The sequence below is a fragment of the Peromyscus leucopus genome, chromosome 1 (genome assembly GCF_004664715.2).
Source record: "Peromyscus leucopus breed LL Stock chromosome 1, UCI_PerLeu_2.1, whole genome shotgun sequence".
Taxonomy (NCBI): Eukaryota; Metazoa; Chordata; class Mammalia; order Rodentia; family Cricetidae; genus Peromyscus; species Peromyscus leucopus.
In genome coordinates this window covers 83,776,320-83,783,991 of record NC_051063.1, presented here as the reverse complement: position 1 = coordinate 83,783,991, position 7,672 = coordinate 83,776,320, and positions in this window count along the sequence as shown.

The window sequence follows — 7,672 nt, the reverse complement described above, 5'->3', positions numbered from 1 at the left end:
TGGTGCTACTGTCCTCAAATAGTTGCAGGAAGAAAATGTCATCTGTGCTCTCAAAGCACTAAATACTAAAGAGAGAGGGAGTGCATGACGCCATCACACAGCTCATGAATCCACCTGTTGCTCACCTTGATGTTGAGACTGGTCTGATGGAGGCCTGCAGGTCCCCAGTACTGGTCTTGTGCTCGTGTTGCCCAGGCCACCAAACCAATGGGTACAACCACGGCGTGGTCCTAGCTGCAGACACGGAAGCCAAAGGGAAGAAGGACGGAGAGTGAACGCAAGCTTTTGAAGGAGGGAAAGGAGCTAGCGGGGCAGACTCCTCCATGGGTGTGAACGTTGCTTAATTTCAAGATTTTAGTGGTTACATTAAAATAGATTTAAAAATATTAATGTGCTTCAGACTCAAATATTTAAAATCAAAAGGTAATAAAAGTATTTTTTTTGTACTAAGTCTTCAGAATGTGGTATTTTACACTTCTAACCCCTCTGGAGCTGTGATTTTCATGCTGAGTTGCCACATGTCACTTATGGTAAACATGGCAGACAATATAGCCCTAGAAGAAAAGGTGAGCTAGGCTGGGAGAGAGCTGGGTGACTTTTCTGTCTAGTTAAGACTTATTGCTGTAGTCTGTCTTCTGCAGCATAGTCACTAATGGCTGAAGGTTTAAATGATGCTTTAATCCCAGCACTCGGGAAGCAGAGGCAGGTGGATCTCTGTGAGTTCGATACCAGCCTGGTCTACAGAGGGAGATCCAGGACAGGCACCAAAGCTACACAGAGAAACCCTTGACTCGAAAACACACACGCACACACGCGCACAAAAAGTTAGCCGGGTGGCGGCGGCGCCGCACGCCTTTAATCCCAGCACTCGGGAGGCAGAGGCAGGCGGATCTCTGTGAGTTCGAGGCCAGCCTGGGCTACCAAGTGAGTCCCAGGAAAGGCGCAAAGCTACACAGAGAAACCCTGTCTCGAAAAAACAAAAAAAAAAAAAAAAAAAAAAAAAGTTATCAGGAGGCAGGGACAGGCAGATCTCTGAATTTGAGACAGCCAGAACTGATGAGGCATATGTCCTTACCATTGTATACCAGAATCTTTTTGCCCTGTGACAAAGCCCCATGTAGAAAGAAAGAACTTAATTCCATCTCAGTGAGGAAGGTCATGCTTTAGATTATGAAAAAAAGAAACACCAAATTAAAAAAGCGCAGTGAATTTAAGATGGGAAGAACAGACACTAAAGAAGAACAACGGTTGGGACGTGGCATGAGTGCGGCATGGCACGTTGCAGCTCTCATCCTTCCTTCATGGAAACATCAATCTGATTAACTACCCACACGCAAAAACGCTTCCTGAGAGCTGAGGAACCGCCCGCATGAAGCCAACAGAAGACACTTAATAAGGAAGAAGACAGCTTTATAGCACTCCTCCCTCAAACCCAGTCTGCTGAGAGACCAAGTCACAGGAAGAACTGAGAGGTGAGCACTGGCCTCTGCCTTGGCCCCCATTTCCCACACTACAGAAGAGTACCTATGGCCTGAGCCTTTGGGCCTGATTTTGTGGTTTAACTCCAGAATCAGGCTGTTTCCTACAGACTTAGGATGCAGGCCCACTTCTAGGTTAGTGGACCAGGGTTTTAGACCACCTTCAGCATCACTTGGCCCCCGTTGTCTGAGGCTTCAAACATGGCTAGCCATGGGTACAAGAAATAAGCTGCAAGCATATCCAATGCCATGCATGCTCCTATTTCCTAGCCTTTCATTCCTCTACAGCTCCAGGCCTAAGCAGACCCAAGGTCTCGTTATATCCCAGTAAATCCTAGCACTGGATTGACCTCAGTTAATCCAGGCCAGCCGTATGAGCACAGTATCTAGACTGTCCCGTGTAACTCTGGTCTATGCCTACTCCATGGCACCTAGCCACTTGGAGGTCCAGTCATAGAGACACAGGTCCCAGCCCCACCCTACATGTGTAGTCAACTGGTATTCCTCCGCAGATCCTCCGGTTCCAAAGATAGCCTCCCAGTTATAGGTATGAGGCTCATACGCCTGCTGACTTGGTACTGAATCAGTATGCTGAGGACTCCAGCAACAAGCTTGCTAAATAGGTGGCTTTATTAGAACTTCTGGTCAGGCTGACAGGTGAAGTACTTTGCCAGATACTCAGTCTGAAAAAACTAACACATTTCTACTTCAAACATACATTAACACACAGCCACAGGGGTCAAGTACAATTATAGAAACACAACAAAACAGCACCAGAAACAGACCAAAGATGTTAATTCAAACTCAGCAAAGCAATAAAATGCCGAGTTCTGCCAAGTCAGGAAACTAAATGGCCAGAGTGAAAAAGTAAAAAGAAATCAACCACTCCACCCCCTTGGAAAAAAAGAATTGAGTTAGGTGTGCTGTCACACACCTTTAATTCCAGTACTCAGGAGGAGAGAGGCCACTGGTACACAAGGTGAGTTCCAGGAAAGCCAGGGTTACACAGGGAAGGCCTGTCTTGAAGAACCGGCTGGGAGGACGGGACACGACGATGACACAGTTCTGCAGATGAAAGGCACAGAAGATAAAGGATGTAGCAGTGTTAGCTGCAGGACTGACCAACCGAAGGGAGGTTATGAAAATAATATACAGGAAAAAGAATGAAGAAAGCTTATAGGGTTTACAGAACAAACACAGCTACAAAGTTCCCAATCCAGACAGATTCTCTCAGGGCCTACCAGCAACTGTCAAAATTCAGGGGCCATGGAGCCTAGAAAGATGGCCCAGTAGTTAGGAGCACATGCAGCTCCTGCCAAGGACCCGAGTTAAGTTTCCAGTGCTCATTTTGGATACTTCACAATTGCCTGTAACTCTAGATCCAAGGGGATCTGATGCCTCTGACCTCCTCAGACACTTATGTGTACCCACACCACAGCTCAGCCAGTACCTGTCACCCTTGATCTGACACCATGGAGATTGAGGGATGGTTCAGTCTCCAGAACCACAGGGTTGAAGGAGAGAACTAACTCCTGCCAAGTTGTCCTCTGATCTCCACACTAGCACCTTGCTTCCTACCCCCAAAGAAATAAGTTTAAGAAAAATTTAAAGCTGCCTCCAAAGGAAATTGTAACAGATCAACTAATGAACAAAAAGCATAAGCTGGGCGCTGGTGGCACATGCCTTTTAATCCCAGCACGCACGAGGCAGAGGCAGGCGGATCTCTGTGAGTTCGAGGCCAGCCTGGTCTACAGAGTGAGTTCCAGGAAAGGCGCAAAGTACCTAGAGAAACCCTGTCTCGAAAAACAAAAAACAAAACAAAAAGCATAAATATTGTGGTTGTATCATATCCCATCTTTAAAACACAACCATTAGGGTTCAATGTCACCATCCCAATTCTCACCAAGTGGTGACTGAAAATACAAGATACCATGATTACTGGTTCTGGGAGCATATCAACTAACTACCATAATGGAGAGTTATGCACAAAGGCTGTAAAACAAGGACCATGATAGGAATGTAAGCTTTAAGATCACTAAATCAAAACTAGCTTGATGGAGCATGGCAGGGAGAGAGGTTGAGATGATTTTTAGGGCACCTGTTTAGTCCAGTTTATATGAATAGGTCAAATGAGGAAAATCGCCATCTCCAATCAAGATGTACAGTTCAACACATGGGGAAGATCTCAAGTGAGATTTGTCTGTGGAATTTAAGAATGTTGAAGCAAGGGCTGGAGAGATGGCTCAGAGGTTAAGAGCACTGACTGCTCTTCCAGAGATCCTGAGTTCAATTTCCAGCAACCATTGGTGGCTCACAACCATCTATAATGAGATCTGGTGCCCTCTTCTAGTGTGCAGACATACATACAAACAGAACACTGTAAAAATAATAAATAAATCTTTAAAAAAAAAAAGAATGTTGAAGCAAACAAATCAACAAATGTGATGTAACACTCTCAATAGATGCAGAAAAAGCAATGGACAAAATTAAGGATCTTTTCATACTGAAAGCTCTTAACACATTAGGTGAAGGATAGCTCACATAAGCAGGGCTATATACAACAAAGGCCACACCAATATAACATGCAGTGGTGAAAACTGGAAGCTTCCTGAGTTCAGGAACAGTGATGCCCACTCATCACTTTTATTCAACATAGTACTGGAAGTCTTGGCCAGAGCAATTAGACAAGAAAAATAAAAGCATCCAAAATGGAAAGAAGTCAAATTGTCTTTTGTTTGCAGATGACAGAGAACCCTGAAGAATATAACAAAAGGAAGAAACCTGTCCTAGTATGTATTCAGTAAAGTTACAACATACACAGATCAGTACAGTAGAATTTCTCCAAAACCCCCACGACAGCATCAGACTATAACATGTCTAGGAATAAACTTAGCCAAAGAAGTGAACGGCACTGGTAAGAGTTCAAGATAACTCAAAAAAGTGGAGGGTAACCCCATGTTTACAGGCTGAATGCTGTTAAAGTCTATACCATCCAAAGTAGTCTAGGGGTTAAAAGCCCTACCAAAATTCCAATGTCATTTTTCAAAGACACAGAAGATAATCCTAAGGCTCAGAAGATCCTGAACAGACAAAGCAAAGTTGAACAAAAATATCAAAGATTGAGACATGGTAGTACCTGGTTTTAAAATCTATAATATAATAATAAACAGCTTGGTGCCGGCATAAAAACACACATCATGGAGAAAGGTTATATGTTCAGTAAGTGGTAAAGGAAAAAAAATTGTGTAAAAAGCTGTCACCACATGAAACAACTTGGAAAGTTATTGCAGCATAGAGCTCTTGTAGATTTCAATCCATGATCTGTTGGCCCCACTGCTTTTGGCCAGAGATAAGGACCATATCTTGGTAGAAGTGACTGATGGAACAAAACAAAACCCCCAAAATCCAAAACCAAACAAACAAAAAATCAGTTGTTAAAATTATTTTTTAGGCCGGGCGGTGGTGGCGCACGCCTTTAATCCCAGCACTCGGGAGGCAGAGCCAGGCGGACCTCTGTGAGTTCGAGGCCAGCCTGGTCTACCAAGTGAGTTCCAGGAAAGGCGCAAAGCTACACAGAGAAACCCTGTCTCGAAAAAACCAAAAAAAAAAAAAAAAAATTATTTTTTAGAACTACCATGTAAAAGCTACTCTAATTGTTCAATAACACAGCCAGAATCATTAGCTTCTCCTTATGCAGCAGCTACAAAGCCCAACAGAGAAATCTTTCAAAATGTGCAAAATCTCTGAGACAGGTGCCCCTGTATTGGGTGGATCTCTGAGTTTGAAGCCAGCCTGGTTTACTGAGTTAGTTTCAGGACAGCCAGGGCTACGCAGAGAAGCCTTGTCTCAAAAAACCAAAAAATAAAAACAAAACAAGAAAACTGACCTCAGGCTGAAGAGATGGCTCAGCAGTTACAAGCACCAGCAGCTCTTCAGAGAACTGGTGTTCAATTCCCCGCACCCACATGGTGGCTCACAACCATCTGTTACTCCAGCTCTGGGGGATGACATCATCTTGTGGTCTCTTTGGGCACACGTAGTACGCATATATGCAGGCACACACACACAAAATCATTTTAAAAACTGACTTCAAATTGGGTGGTGGTGGTGGTGCATGTCTGTAATCCCAGCACTCAGGAGGCAGAGGCAGGTAGATCTCTGTGAGTTTGAGGCCAGCCTGGTCTACAAAGCGAGTTCCAGGACAGCCAGAGCTGTTATACAGAAACTCAGACTCGGGTGCGAGGTGGGGGTGGGGCACAAAACAAAACAACTAACTTCAAGGTTCTGGAAAGATGGCTCGGAGCACTCGTTGCTCTTGCAGAGGACCCAGGTTCTGTTCCCAGCACCCACATGATGGCACACAACAATGGGTAACAAGTTCCAGGAGATCCAGCTCCCTCTTTTGGCCTCTGTGGACACTGTGCATGTTGCAAATGGAACACCCAGACACACAAAATAAATCTTTAATTGGGCATGGTGGCACACATATCTTTAATCCTAGCACTCAGGAGACAGAGACAGGTGGATCTCTGAGTATGAGACCAGCCTGGTCTACATATGGAGTTCCAGAACAGCCAGAGCTACAAACAACAAAAAAACCCAAATCTTTAAAACAAAACAAAAATACCTGACCTTAATAAATACTTCAATCCAAGAACTAGACATTTAGAGAAAAACATGCCACTACCCCACCACCACCACCAACACACACACACACACACACACACACACACACACACACACACACACACACGCCAAATTTGGGGAAATTCTATGAAAGAAATTCCATTTTCCCCTTCAGTTATAAAAATATAAATATCCAAATACAGCCACTAAAATTGACCTATGTACATGGAAATCAGAGCCTACGATATAAATTGGTTCAAATTCACGAGGGGCATTTTGGTTGGTGGGGAATAGTTCAGATGGATAGACTTATCAAACAAAGGGGCAAATCATTTCAAGACACTGATCAAAAAACATGGTTATAAATTTGCTTGTCAAACTGCCATTAAAAGTAAAATAAGATATTCAAGGAAAATACTTGCAATATCCAACTGCAAAAGTATACTTCCTAATACTAATGCCCTTTAACAAACAGGCAAAAGGAGAATACAAATGGTTAACAGTAGGAATAGTCAACTCTTCTAGCAGTGGCACATACCTTAGGAGGCAGCGGCCAGCAGAGAGAGGTCAGCCTGATCTACAGAGCAAGTTCCAGGCCAGCCAGGGTACACGAAGAGGCCTTGTCTCAAAAGCAAACAAGACAACAACAAAAAAGCACAAATAAAAGCAAAAAGAAAAACCAAAGAATATACAACTTCATTCACAATATAAATGTAAATATAAGCTATTAGGACACCACCATTTGCCTGTTATTTAAGAGTAACATCATGAGACCTTTTCTCAGAAAAGTAAAAGCCCATTGGCGTGGGTGTGAGAAACCAGGCATCCTTATATGGAGTTACTCGAAGCATGACGGTTCAGTGATGCCAAAGTGCTCACATCTTTTTGCCTTTACTTCTAAGTCATGTTTAAGTGTATGCACATAGGTATGTATGTATTTATTACATCTCATGGAGGCTGTGACACTGTATAGCTATCATTAAGATACAGTATTTACAATACAGTACTGTTTTTAAATGTGTGGTGGCAACTATTTCTGTGCTAATGTATGCCTGCCCATCTGGGAAGAATATACAGGAAACGGGTTGGCTGATGTGGGGGAAGAGGTAGGTTGGTAGTCAGGAAAGAAAGCCGGAAGTAGCAGTACATACCTGTAATCACAGTACTTGAAAGGCTAGTGGAGTTAGATTACCAGTTTGAGGTCAGTCTGGACTACATGGCAAGACTTTGCCTCAAGACTTGGGATGTAGGTTAGCTGGCAGAGTACTTGCCTAGCACACATGAGCCCAGAGTTTGATCCCCAGTACTGCTTAGAGCAGGCATGATAACACCAGCGACAACTTGGGAAATGAAATGTGAAGTTCAGCAGCATCATCAGGTACATGAGACCACCATCTCAAAAATGAACCTGGAAGCTGGGTGTGGGTACTCAGATGCTAGCTCTCCACAGGCAGAAGTGCTGCAAGCTCAAGGCCAGCCTGGTCTACAGTGAGTTTAGGGTTAGCCATAGCTAGACAGTAAAATCCCATCTCAAACCAAAACAAAACCGGAAATGTTTACATTTTGTT